Below are 23,157 nucleotides of genomic sequence, written 5' to 3' on the forward strand. Positions count from 1 at the left end.
CCTGGCTGCGGTCCACTGTGTTTTCGGGGGATGTCCAGAGTTCCCTCATGGACATGCCTTTTGATGGTACTCAGCTGTTTGGCGATAAAGCAGACAGTGCGCTGGAGGATTTCAAGGACTCTGGGTCTCTCCACCACACGCCCGGCCACGTCTACCTTTCGTTCCTTTCATGGCCCCGGAGGGGCCGCCCCTACACGTTCGTTCAGCCAGAAGCCTGCGTAGAACCAACCTCAGTACGGGTGTGGTGGCCGCCGTGGTGGCTCAGGGGGCCACCGTGTGGGTCAGTCCACCTCCGCTTTTACAGCATCTGCCTCAAAGCCTTCCTAGTCCAAGCTTTGGGGTGCACTCCACGCCAGTGGGTGGCAGGATTCAACATGACCTCCCCCACTGGCGCTCTGTCACTTCGGGCAGGTGGGTGCTGCAAATCGTCCGAAGGGGCTACTCCCTCCCCTTCGAGTCTGTCCCCCCAGCCATGCCACCTCAGTTCCACCGCATGTCGGGGATCACTTTGTGCTTCTCCAACAGGAAGTCACGGCCCTCTTGACAAAGCGGGACATCGAGCTCGTTCCTGGGCCAGAAGCAGGTTGTGGTTGTTGTTATCACTACTTTCTGGTCCCCAAGAAGGAGAAAGGGGGCCTACGCCCCATCTTGGACCTCAGGAATGTCAATCGGTTCCTCCGGAAGGAAAAGTTCAAGCTGTTGACTCTGGCTCAGGTCTTGGCTGCCCTGGACCCTGGAGACTGGATGGTAGCGTTGGACTTGCAGAGCGCATATTTTCACATCCGCGTCCTGCCGGCCCACCGGCGTTACCTGCGGTTCACGGTAGGCCAGGAGCATTTTCAGTTTGCTGTGCTCCCCTTCGGCCTTACCAGTGCCCCTCAGATGTTCACGAAAGTGATGGCGGTGGTCGCAGGTCATCTGCGCACTCAGGGGTGTCAGTCTTCCCCTACCTCGACGACTGGTTGTTGAAGGCGGGCTCGCCCCAGGCAGTCGTCGCCCACCTTCAGACTACGGCCAACCTCCTGCATTTACTGGGGTTCTCCATCAACGTGCCGAAGTCGCACCTGAGTTTCTCTCAGAAGCTCCCCTTCATCGGAGCGGTTCTGGATTCAACGCAGTTTCGGGTTTATCCTCCCGAGCAGCGAGTCCGGGATATTCAGGCTAAGATTCCGATCTTTCAGCCTCTATCCCGGGTTTCAGTCAGGATGACCCTCCGGCTCCTTGGCCTTACGGCCTCCTGCATCCTGCAAGTGCGGTCTGTTGTACGCCTTTCCGCCTATACCACTTCTGCCAAGAGTGCTGAAGAAGATTCGGTGCGAACGGGCTCAAGTCATCCTTGTGGCTCCGGATTGGGCACGAAGATACTGGTATCCCGAGTTACAAAGCATGGCGATCGAGCCATCTGCCTCTTCGAGAGGATCACCTGTCGCAGCAGCAGGGGACTGTCCTCCACCCGAACCTGTCCAGCCTCCACCTCCATGCGTAGAGATTGAGCGGCGACAAATGACAGCTTTCGATCTTCCTCCCGAAGTCTGTGATGTCATTCTGGCAGCTAGGCGTCCCTCCACTAATACGGTATACGCCGGCAGGTGGAACAAATTTGTGACATGGTGCACAGCAAAGACTGCCGATCCCCTTTCTGAGGTCCTTCTGTTCCTGCTATCCTTGGCCCAGCAGGTCTCTGCTCTGGGTACTATCAAAGGTTATCTTTCGGCCATCTCCGCCTTTCTAAGGCTTACAGATCAGCCTTCTCTCGTTAAGTCCCCGGTTGTTAAACGTTTTCTGAAAGGCATTACACACACGTTTCCTCCCATGCCTTTCATAATGCCTCAATGGGACTTAAATCTTGTCTTGACCTATCTGATGTGCGCTCCCTTTGAGCCCCTTCATAACTGTCCTTTATATTTTCTCACTCTAAAGACGGCTTTCCTGGTAGCTATCACCTCTGCCAAAAGAGTGAGCTCCAGGCTCTTTCTTCTAAACCTCCTTTCCTTTCTGTTCATCGAGACAAGGTGGTTTTAAGGACCCGTCTTACTTTCTTGCCAAAGGCTGTCACGCCCTTACACATCGGGCAGACCATCACTTTGCCCACCTTCTTTCCGCCTCCTTTAAAAGAAGAGGAGAGGCTCCACCGTCTGGACCCAAAACGTGCGCTTTCGTTCTATCTGAAGCGCACATAACAGTTCCGGGTGGATGACCAGCTCTTTATTGGCTACGTGGGTGCCAAAAAAAAGTTGGTCCGTGCACAAACGGACCATCTCTCGGTGGGTCGTTCTGTGCATCAAAGCATGTTACTCGTTGGCTAAGAAGAAGCCTCCTGTGGGGCTGTGTGCCCATTCTACCAGGGCGACGACAGCCACTACTGCCTTGGGACGCGGTGTTCCCTTGCAGGATATTTGTCAGGCAGCTACGTGGGCCTCGCTGCACACGTTTACCAAGCATTACTGCCTTGACAGTCAAGTCCGGCTAGATGGCTTCTTTGGCCATTCTGCTCTCCGTGACTTTCTGGTGTACCGCGGTTCCTGAGAGAGTCAGGATTGTTGTGTTCTGAGTTGTCTAATCATTTGTAGCTTTGTGATTATGTAGGAGAACGAATGAGACACTATAGCTAGTCTGTTCTGGGACTTTGGGTACTGAGGCGGTAGGAAGGCTTAGCCCCTACACACCACGGTCCTGTTTTCCTGCGCATAGTTCTGTGTATATGCTGAATCCCTGCAACATGGCGCTGCCATCGTTTGGTCTGTTACTTATTTGCGAGATTCCTGAGTAATGCTTGTGCTTGTCCACAACCACCTTCTATTTCCAGAGACGGATGTGACGGTGTAGCCTCCTATTATTGAAATTTTATAGGGTTTTCAAGCTTGAATTTTAAAAGGTCTTTCTCTTTCTCTAGCCCAGTGTTGGACTGCCGCTCGTAACTTGCTAATATATTCTTCTGTTATGGCGGTTGCCATAACTGCTCCTAACCGCGCTCCAGTTGCATCCCTGCTGCTGCTCTTGTTTTTATTGTGGAAGCGGATGCGGCTTACTGCTGCGAGGTATTTTATTCTTGGATCACCTTTCCGGCAGTAGAGGGAAATTATCATTTCTTTAACGTGTATACTGCCACTACATTTCCGTGGGATTAGCGACCTGATAGATCTCTTGAAATTCAAGTACTGGCATGGCAACATACTATTTGGTTTAATGGAACCCTTCCTCACACTGTGACAGCGGTCCATTTAGGCCCCTTGTCAATTGATGGGGCCACATGGTCCGTTTTGGCTGGGTATACCCCACATCTAAATTATATTAATGTTCCAGTTGCAGAGCTACGCGTACTACACAATTCATTAATACATGTACATCAAGCTGTTATACAGCTCATGTCTCGCAACATGCAGGTGGGACCACCTGGCGTTGCTGCACAACCACTGGAACCCGGTGGTGTAGTTATCAGTCCAATCATGATTAATTCAGTGATAGGCAAGCATCAGAAAAATAAGAATCCTTATTGGCTTGCTGACATTTGGGCAACTCGAAGCTGTTTTTCCGAATACCACACCTGTGGAGAAACGCAGGATCCTGACGATCACTTTAACCCCTTTACCGTGGCTGAAAATCCACCGCCGTGCGGCGGCTTTGAAGAGTGGGCGGGGCCACGTCTGCCAACGAACGTGCGCAGCACTATGGAGGTAGTTCTCGCGACGGCCGTTGGCCGACGGAAGCAGAGAACGGGTTAACTAAAGGCCTAGTTCCCGAGTTAGCTGATTGTAACACTTGGGGAAGAGTGTTTGTAGCGGTATATTTGATGTGTTTCGGCACTCCCTCAATGACCGTTCTCTCTTCCGTGATAAAACGTGTTCAGGTTGAACATGGGGCCAAGGCGACCTGGAGTTGGGGAGGAGACTGGTGGGAGTGTTCTGTATTGTTTGCGATATGATCCTTGCTAATGAAAAGGGTGATGCAGTAAGCTTGCAAGTGGTGCAACGCTTGGAGGCTGTTGCAGATGCAGCCAAACCGCGCAAATTGCCAAAGATTATCACTAAAGCATATGAAACTTTGGGGAGGAATAGTCTGGGAATTAAGCCTTTTACTCAAACTCAACAAAAAGCCCTAACTGAAAAGGATGGGTGACCGTTCTTTCCTAAAAAGAACTGGAAAAACAAAAAACACGGGCAGCAACTACAGAAGCAGGGTTCGCGTGCTGGTTCACCGACACCCGAATCTTCTGAGCGCACTTATGATTTGCGCGATTTGCAAGAAAATTAGGTCTCCTGATCGATTTCAAGTCCCTGATCAGCACTTTCCTCGTTCTTTACAGGACTCATCGGACTCTTGAGTCAGTGGAGGGGAGCGTCAGGATCGCGGCAAAGGTGCGACCACTCAACAGGGACGGGATCAACCGCACCAGTTTGACGGGAAGGCCAAACAAGAGGGACTGCCTCGTTTTGGACCCCCCGTATCAAAAGAAGAAAGTTGCCGCTTTAACAGCAAATATGCATCAAACGATGAGGACGCTACTCCTAGACCGTCGATGGGCAGTGACTCTGCTTGAGGTTACTGATAAATGTATTACAGTAGAAACAGCAGCTACTTGAGTTGCTTCCCCGGTTCAACTCTATGAAATAGTCCTCCAAATTGAGGGTGATATACAGCGTTCAATTACGGTGGTTTTCTGGGAAAATCTCAGTTCTTCATATGACATTACGTTGGGGGAGACAGATTGGCCTCCACCATTTGTGTTGGCCGCTTCTAGAGGGGTAGACGTGATACTTCCAAGTTTTTCTCCATACGTCCCTGAGGAGACTAAACAAGGATACGCATCAGAGTGGGCGTTGGCCCTTGCCCCGGCAGTGTACCGTAATCAAATGGGCTGGGATAGAGATTCGCCAGCACACGAGATTCCACTGCGGTCTATGCCGCAGCATCAGGCGGGTGGCTAAGGCTCCTGTTTGTGACATTCTGACTAGTTTGGAATATCAAGGTGTAAGTGACTCCTGTGTATCACCAATGAATAATCCTCTTTTTCTGGTATCAAAACAGGATGGTTCATATCGAATTGTATTAGATTATCGAAATTTGATTTGTCATTGTCGTACATTTGCGGTACAGCACACTCACAGCTCTGCACTGGTGAACAGCATAGTCTGCAAAAAATACAAGACGACACTCGATATATCCAATGGTTTCTACAGTCACAATTTGGCTCCTCCGAGCCGTGACTTGACAGCGTTTACAGCCGTCGGAAATCAGAAAAAATTACGTGCTTGCCTATGAGGTATAAGGACAGCCCCGGGGCTTTTGCTGCACGTGTTGTGTCTTTATTGCAGAGCATAGTCCCTGATGCATTTTTGTACGTAGATGATATTTATCTGACGGACGACGAACTGATACCACATCTTGTCCGAGTTGACCGAATTATACTGTCATTTGCCGAATATGGATAAAAATATAATTTTGCTAAATCACACATCGCTTGCTTTGCGGTGCTCTTTTTGGGCTGCAAGCTCAATAATGAAGGTAGGGTGTTCGCCCCACACTTTCTGGAGAAATGTGCACAATTGCAACCTCCGTCTACACTAAAGAAGCTTCAGTCTTTACTGTTTTTTTTTAATTTCAGAAGGACATACATTCCCGATTATGCCCAGCGTATGAAACTGCTCTATGCGTTGATACAACCTACTTTTACTTCTGACTGCTGGTTGCCAGAACATACCTCAATCCTACGATCTTTGCAGTCTGATCTGCTAGAGATGAACTTCTTGTTGACGCGTGATAATTCTACAAACCTGGTTGTACGTATTGTACCGGGGACGGTGGGTTTCACATACATAATGTTCAACGAAGAGGACACAGTACCTATTGCATACAAATCACATTTGTACACAGCAGCGGAAATGCGCTTTTCCTATGTTGAGAAGATTTTGACTGCGGTTCAAATGGCGTTTCTGAAAGAAGGTTAGCTGACGCAGGGAAAACACATTCTGGTAGTTTCGCCTATCCCTGCTTTAGAAGTAGTGACTAAGGCAAGTGTACCAAACTCTAAATCTTTACATCCCCGTTGGATACAATGGGCTACTTCTTTGACATCGGCTGATGTCACATTTATCTTTTATCCTGCTCTTCAGACACAGGAGTTTTTACAGTATGAATATGTTCATCCTCTGTTGTCTTTGCTTCCTTTGGATGAGCACAAATGTATCATTTATCCCGACGGCTCGGCTCAACCGGCCATCAGGTCCAAAATCTGCAGTAGCCATGTGATCCATTGCAGCAGTTACAAGGTCCATGACTAAGATAGATAATTAAATTCTATCAGCTATAGCTGCTACGAAGGATGCAACTGATTACCTGCAGGGCTTTCCTTCCAAATATTCTTATCATTTGTCTCCCAAACAAGTTCCTCATGCTACAATACCGTCAGTTGGGGATCTGCTAATTCCCAACATGGACCGCAGACTTCCTTTGATCATAGCAGCACATGAGGGCATGGCTTCTGCACATGCAGGAGTGTCTGCGACTGTGTCTATCCTACATCAGCGTTATTGGTGGCGTGGTTTATATAAACAAATCCGTAGTTATGCGCTTTCTTGTGACATTTGTCAACAAATCAAACCTTCTACGGTTTCGTGTCCACCACCGACACAGCTGTGTATCAAATCAGCCATTCGGCTGTATATATCTTGATCACTGCGGTCCATTGACTTCTGATACTGCATATAAATATATTTTTGTTGCAGTCGATTCGTGCATTAGCTTCCAAGGGATTTGGCCACAACGCAGTGCTGATGCTCGAAATGTCATTAGAGATTTCCGTGTCTTTGTCAGCACGTTTGCCTGTGGCACCTTCCATTCGGACCAAGGTACAGCCTCTAAGGCATACAAGGACGCGGTGAAGTATTTGGGGGTGCTGATGCAGTTATCGTCTCCATACAGGCCTGAAGGCAATTCTACAATGGAGCGAATGAACTAGGACTTAAAGCAATCTTTGACAGCTAGAGTCCTAGGTACTGGCAGGAACTGGCTGGCCCATTTGTATGGGGTTCATTGTACACTTAATAATCTCCCAAGAAGATCTCTGGGTGGGTAGACCCCATACGAAATGCTCTTTGGCATTAAAATGTTTGTGCCTGACCTTAATGATCTAGACTTTGTGGCGGCGGCTGCAACATTTGAAGTAGATAACCATTCTACTATGTTACAGGACCTACAACAAACCCGTGACATCTGTGCAACTGAATATATACCCTCTTCCAATGAGAAGGCAATGCGTATCCAGTCGCCGGCTGGCTTCCTAACATTGGAGATCTAGTACGGGAAAAGCTGGAGAACGAAAAAGAATTTGGTCCCTCTTATCGTGCACCAGTCCCAATTCTTGGATTGAAGGGTACTCGTACAGTGATTGCCACCTTTGCCTGTTCGCAAAGAAAACTGATACATTTTGATTGACCATGTCAAAGTACACCATCTGGCCGATTCTAAATAGTGTGACTCCTAGTGTTTCATGTAGCGCTATTTCTTTGAATCTGGTGACGCTTGATTCTTCAAATAATATCCGTGACGTTGAGGGTGAAATGGAGACTGCAGCTAGCCTTTTACCAGCTGTGCCTTCATCCACTATGCCTTCCGACGTTGAGTATACTTATCCTGCTGATTAGTTCCATATTGAAGTACCGGTCAGTCCTATCCCATCATGATGTTGATGCTGCGATGCCACCGTTAATGAAAGTGGTTGCAAGCAGTTATTTTGACGACCGTACAAGCTTCTCTTATGACTCCTCCTCGTAACGAGCATTTTCATCTCTTGGTTCAAAAAGACTTACCTAGTCCCACCCTGGACCTCCATCTGCTGGTGCTTATCCTGATTTTCCTCTTCATGTCGATTGGGTTTGTGACGGTATTCTTCTTGCTCATCAATGGTCATTATTTGCCAGAACGCTCTGCTGTAAAGTATGTCGACGGTACTCTGGCTCCCCATACATCGTCCCATATCATGAAACGTGATCAAGCCCTTGTGAATATTTCGGCTTTCCCGTTTGCTGATGGCATTGTTTGGGATAAAGTGACATTCAAAATCCATGGTCCGATGGAGGTCTGAAAGATACCATACGTGTTTCCCTAGGAGATGTGGTAACACAGGACATACATTCTGATGATTGAGATGTACAAGCAGCACATTCATTGTTTTCTGATTTGAGATATTATGCTCCTTTTGTTGCTGAAGATTTGTATTTAAATACTTCCAATTAGGCTGATTTGTTCTGTTATCAAAATTATGGCCACCATGTCTTGCACAAAACAAACACCTCAAGACTTACCTTTAATTACACGCAGTTGGAACATTGTCCAACCCCTTACGGGAAAATCACCTATTTCACTGATTACAAGACTTCCAATCCAGACTCCTATTTCTTTAAATTAAAATTGCCGGCTCAATCAAAATTTATTTTGACACTCACGAAGTTAATATATTCAAATTATTTTAGAACTGAATTGCCCTTACAGGGTTATGATCACTGGAAACATACTATTGATTTGAAATCGATTTGGGGCACTAAGGTTTGGCAGGTCCAGGGAACTGAGGCTTTGCATCGTGCTTGTCTAATTCTGAATCCTATGTTATTTTTAAATGACACGGTGCCCCAACACACCAATTATGTAATCGATGTACTACAAGCTCTGTTTTCAAAAGGACAGTTTCAATATCTCCGATGTTGACCCTTCAGTATAGTTGTTGTGGCAAACCAGTTCTATTGATTGTCGACTGCGTTTTTATAATGCAACTACCGGTTTCACACAAACTAGACCTGATCCCTGATACCCACATTCACACTCGGTCCCCACATATTCAGTGGGACAATTGTGCCAACAATGGTTGGAGCACTCCACTCTGTCATGAGTGAAACAACACCTGTCACTCTTGTCAAGCGACATCAATTTGGCTGATTTTCTCTTCGGTCCTAAAGCTCCCAGATCGAAAAGATTCATATATGCTGCTTATAATGAAATATAGAAATGATCTCAGATGGAGGCAGCATTCCATCTGCGCCAAATTGACAAAGCAAATTTGGAGAAGGTTCTTGCAGTAGTCGACAATAGCATAATATAATGTCTTCCCGCATTTATACTTTAGATAATATTTTTTTGTCTGTTATTGATATTGTTCAGTGTTCTACTGTGTTATATCATGGTCAAAATCAGTTACGATCTGTGATGCAATATGCATGGACGTTACAGACTCTCAGAATTGGGAAAGTACCATGTGATTATTTGAATGCTTCTGCTTTATTTTTACCATTTATTCTAACAGATAAAAAGCTGTTACACATTAAACAATTAAAACACTTGCCATTTTCTGTAGCGGAGACCAATTCAGCTGTATGGTTAATTCATGGCGTTATCGCTGTCCCATTTTTGCTGTTTCAATTTAAATCTTGCATGAAACATTTCCCAATTGGCTGCTTTAAACCCTTGGGTAGTGCCTTTCTTCATGAATTATGGTCCCTACCGTTCAACTATAGATGTCAACGGAAGGGTACGGAAGTTTTCCTAACAAGGGAGGACTGAGATTCCACAGTAGGACATTTCCTACTTTGCAAACAAGTTAAGCTGCACGGCGCTTGTAATGTGTCCGCACCTAATCTGGCTTGTTTTTTTAAGGAACGCCTGTCCCAGCAATAATTCCCGCTCTCACATTGCTTTCTAATTGCAGTTATCTTATTTTGAATAACGACTGCTGTGGCTTAGGGGCAGGAATCCCGTGTATATAGTAACAGTTTCTCAGAGTGTTACTTGAAGCAATGTGCTTTACCACCCCCGCATGGGACTGTGAATAGTTCCATTTGGCCTTCCATTCTGACTTTGAAAACAGATTTCAATAAATTAAGCAGATTCAAAGTGCTATTGTTTCAACAAGAAGTGTCTCTCTCTTCGGCTCGAGAGACCTTCGAATTGCAGGTGGCTACAACATCTAGGGAGATTCAGTCACTGCTAACAAGAATTTCCCACTCCATTTTGGAGAACTGATACATAGAATATTTAATGTGTCTGATACCGAAGGCCTTGCTCATTTTTTTAAACTTGTGGGATACGGCCTTGTGACTTCTTTTCAGACATTATTTGGAGTAATACCAGCCTTTATACATTCTATTTTTTCCAGCGCCTTCCGAGGGTTTCCCTTAATATTGGTGCTAGCGGCTGGCGTGCTGATACTTCTGCTCCTGTTACGCAATGGCTTGACACTTTTTTGGATGCTTGCCATTAGCGAAGCTTAGCATGAGGTTTGGACTAACTTTTCGCTTTGCCAACTCCACTTGCGTGCAACCTGAGTTCTACTGCCAGGTATGCCCTTTTTAGGTCTCGCCTCTGCGGAGCGAGACTATAGGGGCTTAAACAAGGTTTAACTAAAGTGGCGATTTGATGCAGTGCCCGTGCGCTTTTAGGTCAATGCGCAAGCGCATTGACCTAAAATGCGCGTGCACAGCATCAAATCGCCAGCCATCTGTTCCCCAGCAGCTCTTCCCGCTCCGCCCCACAAGCTTCCCCCAGCATGCGGTCTGCCTCAGCCGCACTCCTCCCACACCTTTGAAGTGAAGCTTAGCTTCACTTCAAAGGCCCCTGCTGCTTCACACTATGTCTCTCCCTCATCGCCGCTCTCCCCGCTCCGCCCCCATGTCGCATTTCTCCTCCCCCCTCCCAAGTCCCAGAATTCACAGATACATTGGTAGCTATATGCTATCTTATCCCCTACTTGACACAGAAAACACATTCAAATGGCAAACCTCTTCCTCTAGTTGAATTCAGCGTCTATCGTGCAGGTTTTTCATGTTCGATTTGTTTACGTACGTTTATTTTACTTTTATCTCCCCCGCTTTCAATATTTGGTCAGCTCCAGTCCAGTCTCTTCTCTTTTTGCTCAATCAGTAGCTCCACCGGTCCTGTTTAAATGTGCCTACAAATATGTTTGTGCAACGCGTTTTTTACATCCATACGGTGGGATTTGTCGGTCCCCGCACAGATGTATCCCCTTGATGCATCTTACAATAAATTGTCCCTCTCCGGCGACCGTCAGCCCTAGGCGTTCTTTATGGTTGCTTCCCACCATTGCTTCGTCTATCAGGCGCGGCTTCTCCAAGAATATCCCTGCATTTGACAGTCCGCGCCGCCCGCCCCTTCCTCCCGCAGCTGGCGGCGGTTCGGCTCTGTCACCTCATGGCGATCATCGGCATCGTGAATGCACAGCGCAGCTCTGGCAGCGGAAATCAGAAGATTGTTTTCACTCCCGCCTCTAATGTGTCCCTTTCTTCTCTGTACTTTCCGAAGTCTGTCTGTCTTTATCCTGTCTCTCTTTATGTCCCCACCTTGCTTGCATTTTTTCCCTTGATTCTCCATCTGCCCTGATTTTAACAGATTCCTTCTTGTCTTTGCTTTTTAAATCTATTACGTTTATTTCACCTCTTTCTTTCCTCGACCACTTTCGGATTTAAATACCCTCATCCCCAGTTTCCGTCTTCCCCTCTCCGCCTCGTGCCCTGCTCTCCTCCGCTCCTGTTTCCCCTCAGCCTCCGTGTGTCCCCTGACTCGCCTCCCTGTCCCTCCTCCTCACTCCCCACCTCGCTGCACATTGTACCAATATCATTAAAGATGCAGGGATTCTGTTGAGGCATGAGGTGCGGGATCTGATAAATGGCAAACAGGCAGTTTGAAGCTGCTGGGTTTGCAGAAGGATGGAGTTTTGGGAGATGAAGGCCTGAGGTTTCGGCTCGCTTTTCGTTTTGTGTGCTGTTGACTCGTGGGCATCTTGTATTGTAGGAAGACTCGCCTAACGATCAATGGATTGATAGCACAATTACTCTCATCAAATATATAACCTGGCACTGTTACAAGCTCTTGTGCTATAACTCAAAATGATGACCACCCTTGCCTGAAATTCTGCGTCACATCTTTCAGTGATATTGTCCCAACAGACCCCTGCCATTAAACCACGCACTCCGGGACACAATCCCCCTGAACCCATCCCCCTTTAGCCTCCTCCCGAGCCATGCGATCCACACCATGTCCCTCACTCATCCAAATTTGAACTCAACCGCCCTTACTGAAACTTCAGCTTCTCTCCCCACTCTCCACCACTAGCCCCCGCTAGCAAATCGATCACGGGAGTGAAATATTCAGTTCACACTATTTATTTTGATGATATCTTCGTTTTCTTAGGTGCAAACCGCGTGCGCATTATAAACACTTTGAATGTCCTCTCTTTAGTGTGTTCGGTTACTTTATATCATTCCTTCCGCTGTTATCTCCCTCTACTTACATGCAAAGCAAGCGCCCGTCACAAACAGGCTGTCTAGTCTCTCTTTAGTTTGCTGGCGCCATTCAATTCACACTATTAAATGCTATAGGTGTCACATTTGAAAAAGTTTAAAGTATTGGCATTGTAAATGACAAAGCTATTAATTTGGCTATTTTCAAAACTAACACATAAAAAAAAATGTCATTTACAAAACCAATAGCTCCAACTGATCTAATGCGAGACCTATTGCATTTCCAATGCTTGTTTATTGTGCCTTGGATTTATGCCTCTCCAATATGTCATGCACAGACCCGGATTATGACCTGTTTATGGGTCCCTTAGTGGCCCATGACCAGGCCTGTTCTCTCGATGATCGTATGGCGCATGCGTCTGCACTTGAGTGTTGGCTGAGTGGAATAACTGTGCGTCTGCACAGCACCTCTTGCAACGGAGTTTAATTGAATATCACGCAAGTTGCCCGGATATGCTCTTGGAGGTATCGGATTATGAGGAACATGTGTGTTCCTTCGAGCTACTTGATTGGATGGCATCCCTTTTTGCTACGAACAATAGGGATGACCTCTTGGAAGGAATTGCATTCTTAGGTTCACATACTGTGATGGATTTTCCAACTCCAAATTAATCCCGTTCTCAATGAATGACAAAATAATAAATTATTATTATTTTTTAATTTTCCAAATTAGTGTTTTTTTGAGTGCTTCTTGACTATGCTTACTTTTGAACTCTGTTTGGGTCCTTTTAACAATATGCTACGACCTGGCCAAGGGGAGGGTGTCCTGTGGCTGGTGGGGTCATTGTCGACATCTTTAAGTTCGCATGAGCTCTGCTGCCATGATTCTGCTTTTGCGTACGTTGCTACATGATTTTATTTTGCAAGACTTTGTGCCTTTCACATGAGAACGGTCTGCTTTCTGTGTTCTCTGCCTGTTTCTGGAGTTTAGTCTGAACACACTGTGCAAGGTCGATAAACAGTGCCCCTTGTTGTTCTGTTCTGGTCAGTCCCTAGCACCTAGACAAAACACGTTAACACTGCTGTGTTTGCTGAAGACTTATGTTTTGATATCACGGGATGGCATGTTGGTTTAACACACACTTGAAGAGGAACCTTTCCAGGGAAAAGAGCTATGCTGTTCCTATGATGTACAACTCTCATCTAGGTACTAAGGTATTTGGTTTGCTGATAAAGTCCAGGTGATCTTACTTTATATAAGGGGAGTGTGGCATACGATGACATCCCCTTTCATAGTCTATGGACTTGCTACAATGCCAACTATTTTAGGTTTATACGTTTTGCTGCTGGTAGTGGCTTGTATACTGCATTACAGAGCACTATAGTTCAAATAAACCTTTTGAACTAGAACATTGTCTATTCTTATTGTGTACAAGTACGAGTGAGTGAGCGAAAGGGTACGTTTTGTTACCGCGATTCCTGTGTTCTGTGTTGTCTAATAATTTGTAGCTTCGTGATTATGTAGGAGAACGAATGAGACACTATAGATAGTTGTTTCTGGTATTTTGGGTACTGAGGTGGTAGGAAGGCTTGGCCCCTACACACAGAAGTCCTGTTTTCCTGCGCATAGTTCTGTGTATATGCAAAATCCCCGCAACAACCTCTGCCCAGGATGGCCTTTGTTGCTGAACCCAGAGAGCGGTGGCCCTCTACCCAGGGGTCCAGAAACCTATCTGGTGGTGACAAATGACAGGGAGTCATTAGGATTTCTAAGATGCATTTTACATTAAATCCCACACTGGCATCTGTGTGGGTTTAATGTGCTGAGAAGTTTGCTACCAAACTTCCCAGATTTCAGTACAGCCATTATGGGAGCTGCGCGGTTTGTAATGACCAACTCCCAGACCATATACTCTTAATGGCTTTACTGCACTTACAATGTTTAAGAATGGGCTTAGACACGGTAAAGGTACAGTGCTCATGCAACTGTACCCTCACCTGAGGGCTAGTGCACTCTGCTAGAGGGGTAACTTACCTAGGCCCCAGGCAGTGGGTTGCAAGCATGGAACACAGGGATGTGTGCCATGTCGACTCTTCACTTTTCTCTGCACCAAAACACGCAGCCAGCTATGGCGGTGTTAGTGTCCTGGGCCCCTAAGGGTGGAACAATAGGTGCTGCAGCCCTTAGAGGTCTTTCCTGGTCATGGTACCAATGGTACCTTTTACAAGGAGCTTACCTGTGGCCAGAGAGAGGCCAATTGGGGAAACTAACGTACAGTTTTGGGGAGAGAACACAGGCCCTGGGAACCTGATATGGCAGGGAACCATGGCACATCAAGTCAAAGTGCATCAGAAACCTGGCAAAAAGTGTGTGGTGGTGGTGGTGGTGGTACTGCAACAGAAACCCACCTTCCGATAAGGCCCACCTGCGATTGTGGAGCAGGAATCCACTACAGACACACAGGGGCTTCCCTAGTGACCAGCCAACTCGGCTACGGCAACAGGCTCTAAGCAGGACTCACCACTCAACTCCTGAAGAGACTCCAGATGATACACAATTCAGTTGTCAGACTCATCCTCATCCTCACCCTCACAAAACTGATCCACATCTCCCCCTACCTCAATAATCTCCACTGGCTCCCTGTCCAGAAGAGATGCCAATGCAAGATGCTGAACCACGCCTACACAGCCCTCCACGACCAATGACCAGCCTACATCGGACACCACCTGAACTACCTCCAACCCCCCCAGGTACCTGCTCTCTGCCTCCCTAGCCCTCGCTCATACTTCCACATTCGCCGAAGCCACAGCGGAGGACGCTCCTTCTCCTACCTCGCCACTAAGTCCTGGAATAACCTCCCCCTCCACATACCTTCCTCTCACGGAATTCAGACAGAGAATCAAGACCTGGCTCTTCAACTGATCCCAGGAGGATCCTAGACCCTTGCGTGATTAGCTGCGTTCTACAACTCTCGAGTGATTGATTGAAAGGAAAACAATGTTAGAGGCATATGAGCTGCAGATTGTACATTTAGCAATAGATCGCCACCTGGTGTTGGGCTCGGATGATTGCAGGTTGTTGTTGTCTTCTTGGAAGAAGTCTTTGTAGTCACGAGATAGGTGACTCCTCCTTTGGACAATACTGCGCATGATCATCGACTCCATCCTCAGATTGTTTTTTTCCGCCACTGGGTTCGGATGAAAGTTTTCCGCTCCGGCTTGAAAACACTTTTCTGCATTTTCGAAGCGTGAAACTTTAAATAAACTTCTTTGACATCTAACAGACTTTCGACATCACCAGCTACATCCGGGTGCGTCGACGTGGGCCGTTGGGCCTATCGGCGGCGTACGGCCTACGCCTCATGGACAGAACTCCATTCAAGAGATGCCCGGTATGTCGAGCAAAATTCCCTCATAGCGACCATCACGAGGTTTGCAACCTCTGTCTCTCGCCAGAACACGACGAGTCGACCTGCACAGCCTGTGCCTCCTTCCGATCGAAAAAGACCATTCGGGATCGGAGGGCCCGTCGACACGAGATGAGGAAATCAGCACCAGCACCGGAGGCCGTCTTTGAAGAGGAGATCGTCGAAGAAGACGTCTCCGCGGATGAAGATCCGATCGAAGATATCTCCGAGGACGAGGCCCCACTCGTCGCCGAGGAAGACTCACCTGATCTCCAGATCATATCGGGGGCAGAGGACTCGGACGGTTCGATTCCATCTCGACAACCCGTGAGTACCTCAAAAAAACAAAAGGCAACGGTCGGCACTCCGCCCATGGGGCCCAATCGAGACCGAAATGTATCCTCTAACGCTCCGCCTTCGGGCTCCGAGGAAACAGACTATGCCTTCCGGTGCCTCGGCACCGAAAAAAAACACATGTGCCAATTCCACCTCCTCCATTGGCACCGAAACATCCTTCGACACCGAAGGACTCGTCGACACCGAAGCCAAAACGCCCTTCGGTGCCCAGAGACAAAGACCCTTCGGCACCCGAACAAAAAGACACATCGGTGCCGAAGCCAAAGACAGTACCGGACCCGAAAGCATCCACTGCAAAACCTTCTGGTTCCAAAAACAAAGAAGGGAAGCCAGATTCCGGCGCCGCAGGCCCAGCAAAACCTGTTTCCACGCCGAAACCGCCAATATTGGTACCAAAGACTCCAGACAAACCTAAGACACCTTCGGCACCGAAAAAATTGCCACAGGACTCAATCACTCCTCCTAAGGCAAAAAACACTAAGCAACCTCTATCGGCACCGAAAAAAGGAATCGACGCCGAAGAAGATTATAGAGGAGGAAGATCTGTTTACACTAGATCCTAACAGAAAAAAGTCCATATTAACCCACAAACTGGACATGTGGAAGCAATTCCTTATAAAAAAAGGCCAGCAGACACACCACTTACACCTGTGGTTCCTGCCAAAAAGGATTGTGCAACTTCTCCAATGCACCCTTCCTCTCCTTCACCTTCTTCCTCTCCTATTAATCCATATATTGAACCTATGACTTCTATCCAATCTCCTGCATCATCACACCACACTGACGAGGAGTATGATTTGGGTGGGGGGGATGATGTACCAGAGCCACATACATACCCTTTAGATGAGGATATCAACCCAGAATATCCCAAGGAAGACGATGCATATAATTTTGCACCAAACAATGCACCAGACATCCCTGATCCTCAGTACTGCCCAACAAAACCCTCTCCTCCAGAGGATAGTATTGGGTTTAATCATTTACTAAACAGAGCTGCACTTTACCATGGGGTTCCTATGCACTCTAATGCCATTGAGGAGGACTTCTTATTAGACACTTTTGAACAGTCACAAAGGTCTACTCAAATATTACCCATGATCAAAGGAGTCATTAAACATGCTCCAGACATTTTTAAAGATCCAGTAAGGTGTAGAGTGTTAAATCCCAGAATAGAGAAAAAGTACAGACCAGCACCAGCTGATCCAGTATACATTAAGGGACATCTGCCATTAGACTCTTTGGTAGTGTCAAATGCACTTAAAGGAGCCAATTCTCAAACTTCTGGTGACACACCTCCGCCTGACAAAGAATCCAAGATTATTGATGCGTCAGGGAAAAGGATTGCTGCACAGGCAACAAACATAAGGCACATAGCAAACACACAAGCCTTACTCTCACGATAGAACAGGGCTCATTACGACCAACTAGAAAAGTTAATGGAACACCTACCAGATCAATACAAGGATCAGGCAGCAGAGCTCTTACAAGAAGGCAAATTAATATATAATGCCTCAATTAAATGCGCACTAGATGTAGCTGACACAGCATCCAGAGCAGTTAACACTGGTGTTATTCTCAGACATCATGCATGGTTACCCATTTCAGGTTTCAAACCAGAAGTACAAACTACCATCCTAAACCAGCCCTTCAATCAGAACCAACTGTTCGGGCCGAAAGTAGATAATACAGTGGAAAAGATGAAAAAGGACACAGACACTGCTAAGTCTATGGGTGCATTACAATCCACCCAAACTAGAGGTTCTTTTCGCCGCTCCTCGTATAGAGGAGGCTCCAAGCAAACCGGTGCAGATACCACATCATCTTTTAAAACACACACACAAACCTCCTCTAATAAAGGTTACTTTAGAGGAGGATGCAGAGGCAATAACAACAAGGGAAGAGGTAGAGGTAATAACAACAACCGCTCCTCTTCCACTCCCAAACAGTGACTTCCCTCTGCCTCCCCTACAGCATTCCACTCCTGTGGGGGGCAGACTATCACAGTTCCTACCTATCTGGAATTCCATCACAACAGACAAGTGGGTAAGACAGATTATCCAACATGGCTACTGCCTAGAACTCACAGCAACCCCCCCCCCCCAAACATACCACCCAGGCAGCGTCCAATGTCCACAGAACACATAACTCTGCTTCAACAGGAAGTTCTAGCACTCCTACAAAAAGATGCTATTCAAGTAGTTCCTCTACAAGAACAAGGAACAGGAGTATACTCACTGTACTTCTTAATCCCCAAAAAGGACGGGACACTGAGACCAATTCTCGACCTCAGGCCCCTCAACCATTATATACAGTCAGATCATTTTCACATGATCACTTTACAACAAGTACTCCCATTGCTAGAACAGGGAGATTTTCTTTCAACACTAGACCTAAAGGACGCCTACTTTCATGTGCCTATACATCCTGCGCACAGGAAGTATCTAAGATTTGTCATACAAGGACAACACTATCAGTTCAAAGTCCTTCCATTCGGGGTCACAACAGCACCACAAGTGTTTACAAAGTGCTTAGCTGTAGTAGCAGCACATCTCAGAAGACAACAGATACATGTCTTCCCTTACCTAGACGACTGGCTCATAAAGGCAAGATCGTTCAACCAGTGTGTACAACACACAAAACAAACGATTCAAACATTACACGACTTAGGGTTTACAATAAACTACACCAAGTCGCACCTAGAGCCTTCGCACGTTCATCAATATCTAGGAGCTACTATAGACACATCAGTAGCTCTAGCGTATCCCAGTCAAGCCAGGATTCAAAGCATTCAGAACTTAGTTTCCCTTTTTCAATGCCAACACTCTCTTCAAGCCAGAGTGTTCATGAAACTAATAGGCATGATGGCGTCTTGCATCTTCATAGTCCCTCACGCAAGACTGCAAATGCGCCCACTACAACAATGTCTAGCACAACAGTGGAATCAGGCTCAAGGTCAGCTCACAGACCTGGTGTTGGTGGACAGCCGTACATATCGCTCTCTGCAATGGTGGAACACCAAAAACTTGACAAAGGGACGGCCGTTCCTAGACCCTATTCCACAAATAGTGCTCACAACGGATGCATCCCTCACAGAATGGGGAGCCCATCTCTTGCATTATACCACACAGGGCCAATGGAACAATCAACAGAAACAGTTCCACATCAACCATTTAGAGCTGCTAGCAATTTTCCTAGCACTCAAAACCTTTCAAGTACAAGTACAAAACAAGGCTGTTCTAATCCGGACGGACAATATGACAGCCATGTATTATGTACAAAAACAGGGCGGGACGCACTCTCTGCAACTGTCCCAACTTGCACAGACCATTTGGAGATGGGCCATCCCTCAAAACATACCTCACAGTAGAACACCTTCCAGGAATTCACAATCAGATAGCAGATCTGTTGAGTCGTCAGTCACAACAGATCCACGAATGGGAGTTGCACCCACAAGTTCTCCAACCATTCTTCCAAAGGTGGGGGCATCCACAGATAGATCTGTTTGCCACCCACGAGAATGCGAAATGCCCAAGCTTGGCCGCCAGATTTCCACACCCACAATCGAAAGGAAATGCGATATGGATGAACTGGTCAGGCAGATTTGCGTACGCTTTTCCGCCTCTCCCACTCATTCCACTAGTAGTACGCAAGCTCAGACAACAGTCTCTCAAACTAATACTAGTGGCCCCCACATGGGCACGTCAGCCGTGGTTCACCACGCTACTGGATCTCTCACTGGTCCCACATAAAAAATTACGGCTCACGCCATCCCTGTTAACACAGAACCATGGAGAAATACGACACCCAGACCCAAACCAACTGAATTTGACGATCTGGCTCCTGAGGTCTTAGAGTTTGGTTACTTAAACCTACTACAAGACTGTATGAACATAATTAAAGAAGCTAGAAGACCCACTGCCAGAGCATGTTATGCAGCTAAGTGGAAAAGATTTGCAATATACTGTAACAACAATAACATTGATCCACTGGATGTTTCCATCCAAAATACCATCTGCTAGCTTCTACACCTACAAAGGTCCAATTTGGCTTATTCTTCCATACGCCTGCATTTAGCAGCAATTGCAGCCTATTTACAAAATAGACAGCATTTATCTCTCTTTAGAGTACCTGCAATTAAAGCATTTATGGAAGGATTAAAACGAATAATCCCACCTAGGTTACCACCTGCACCTAAATGTGGTCCTTACAAGACTTATGGGTCCCCCTTTTGAGCCTTTACACAAGTGTGAACTGCAATTCCTTACATGGAAAACTGCCTTCCTTGTTGCCATTACCTCTCTCAGAAGAGTGAGTGAAATACAAGCATTCACAACAGTAGAACCATTTTTTCAAATCCACCCTAACAAAGTGGTTCTTAGACCCAATCCAAAATTCCTGCCAAAAGTCATTACTCCTTTTCACCTTAACCAATCAGTAGAGTTACCAATGTTTTTTCAAAAACCGGACTATGTTGCAGAAAGAGCTCTACACACCTTAGATGTTGGAAGAGCTCTACTATACTACACTGACAGGACAAAATCCTTCAGAAAGACAAAACAACTATTTGTATCTTTCTCACCCCCACACAAAGGCAAACCCATCTCTAAAGGAGGAATTGCCAGATGGATTGTAAAGTGTATTCAAATATGCTATCAAAAAGCGAAACGTACACTGACAGTTCCTCCTAGAGCGCACTCCACTCGCAAACTAGGAGCCTCTATGGCTTTCTTAGGAAACATACCATTAGAGGACATATGCAAAGCAGCAACATGGTCTACAATACACACCTTCACTAAACACTATTGTGTGATGTGCAAGCCAAGCCGCAAGCTGCAGTAGGCCAAGCTGTACTTAAAACACTATTTCAGTATACTGCAGCGGATACAAGCGACCACCGCTAGGGGAGACACTGCTGCACAATCGTTGCTAAATGTACAATCTGCAGCTCATATGCCTCGATGCTACTTACCAGTATACATCTGTTCTTGGCATGTAGAGCTGCAGAGTTGTACATGCCCTCCCGCCTCCCCGGGACTTGTATCCGTTCCAGTACACATCTTACTTAGATGCACACGCATGGACATCCTTTTTTCTCTTTTTTCTACTAACTCAATCATTTCCCATCATGGGGAAAAACAATCTGAGGATGGAGTCGATGACCATGCGCAGTATTGTCCAAGGGAGGAGTCACCTATCTCGTGACTACAAAGACTTCTTCCAAGAAGACAACAACAACCTGCAATCATCCGAGCCCAACACCAGGTGGCGATCTATTGCGAAATGTACAACTCTGCAGGTCTACATGCCAAGAACAGATGCATACTGGTAAGTAGCATATTCCTTCCTTCCTCACTGTGTCTGTTCTGCTACCCCCCCACCCCCACCTCACCCCAGGACGGACTTACCAAAGGAACGACCTCCCTTATTAAGCGATTGACCCAAATGGATTCCAGTGCGTCCCTGGCACCATCAGGTGACGTTGGCACACCGCTCCAGTGTCATCAGATCACAGAGGGAGGGGTCGGCGGCCCAGGCAAACGCTTTTGCTGCCACCCCCAATGGAGGTATGTCGCAGGGGGGGACCTGGGGGGGGGGGGGGGGGGAACACCAGTACTCCCAACACGGTTGGGTGCCAGGGTGGCCTGGAGCTGTCCTCGGCACTCAACCACCGAGGCTGAAAACAGCTCTAGGCCGTCCTCCGCACCGCAGGGGTTAATAGTTTCTTGTTTTGTCAGTGTTGAAACCCCATTTTTCATCACCTGATTTATAGTTAGCAGTAAGTCATCTACTAAGACCTAGTTGTAAGTTATTTTTAGGAATGAATTCAGTTTTTACTTGTATTTGTTTTATTTTGGGTTTTGCCCACACATGGAAAATTATAACGACTGTAAGGAAGTTGCAAAGTAGACTTACCAGCATCCTTATAAGCAGGGGAAATTAGTTTGTCTAGTGTGTAAATCTGATAGAAGATGACGGTCTGTCTTCAAGTGCTCTTGATAGTGTCTGAAATTCATCTTGGATCAAAAAGTAGCCAGAGCAACAGCGGATATATCAAGGAATAAAGAATTACAGACCATCCTCCTTTCACTGTAAAAAGAAACAAAGACAGGTGGCTTACAAAGAGGCAAACCTCATAGAAAAAACACAATTTGAAAAATAAAGGTAGCAGGAATACCAGTCAATACAGAAATTAACATATCATCCCCAACATTTCATTCGGTGAATATGAGGTTTTAGTAAGTTTGACTGCAGTAACTTCACTGAGATCCATGAAAGGTCACTAAATATGATCGTTTTCCAGTGAAACATTTACAGCTTTGCACTCCACCAGTGGCCAATGAGCAAGAGAATCTAAAGTTTGATGCCAGCCAGCTTAGCAAAAAAAACTATAGTCCATTGAATCTGAGGAGTAATTTCTCCTCATGGTCTCAACTAGGACACTCCCTGCAATGGTTGGATCTGCGTCTTTGTAGAGCGCTGTGACGTTTGTTCTTACCATTGCTGTTTAACGAACCTTCAAGAGATGGAAGTTTGCACAGTAAGAGCATGATCGGCTCTCTACATCCAGACAAATAACACAAGTGTGTAAAGTACCTGACCACTGCGTATCTGGTAAATTTGTTATTAAGGCGGCCCACCGTTTTAGCTCCCTTCTCCCACCACTTACTTTAGCCTGATGAGGATGCTTTGGTGCTGCGCCTTGGGATGTTAGCAGACCCTTGCATTGGGATGAGTGACAGCTATTTACGTACACTGCAACCTTTCTGCCAATGGCTCCTCTTTCTGCAGTTCAAAATACAATGAAAGTGAAACGAAAGCGGGTATGACGTAAAAGTCACCTGATGTTTGCAGGTGGTGGTGTTTCTTCATGTCGACATTCGAGGATGTTTGCAGCTTACATATTTTTGTGATTATTTCAAGTTCAAGTTTATTTTTGAAGAAAAATCTGTTTTAATAAAAAGAAACCGTAACTGAAATATAAAAAAACTGCTTTTGTGCTTACACCTCGCTCTCATCTGGTTGATTATTTATGGCAGGGGAGAACTCTCCCTCCATCCTTAATCCCTCCTATCTTGAGGTGTCTCGATCCACCCGGTCTTTTACAAATGTCGCTTCCTTTTGTTGTCCTTTGGCTTCTCTTCTTTTTTTGC

The 23,157-nt window shown here is 46.4% G+C and overlaps 1 protein-coding gene across 1 annotated transcript in view; it reads left to right on the top strand.

Moving 5' to 3' along the window:
* The window catches only part of KCTD2 (potassium channel tetramerization domain containing 2), a 248,313-nt gene that overhangs the window by 219,368 nt on the left and 5,788 nt on the right, over positions 1-23,157 (top strand). The gene's annotated exons all lie outside the window — the stretch shown is intronic.

The sequence above is a fragment of the Lissotriton helveticus genome, chromosome 7, assembly GCF_964261635.1.
Source record: "Lissotriton helveticus chromosome 7, aLisHel1.1, whole genome shotgun sequence".
Lineage (NCBI taxonomy): Eukaryota > Metazoa > Chordata > Amphibia > Caudata > Salamandridae > Lissotriton > Lissotriton helveticus.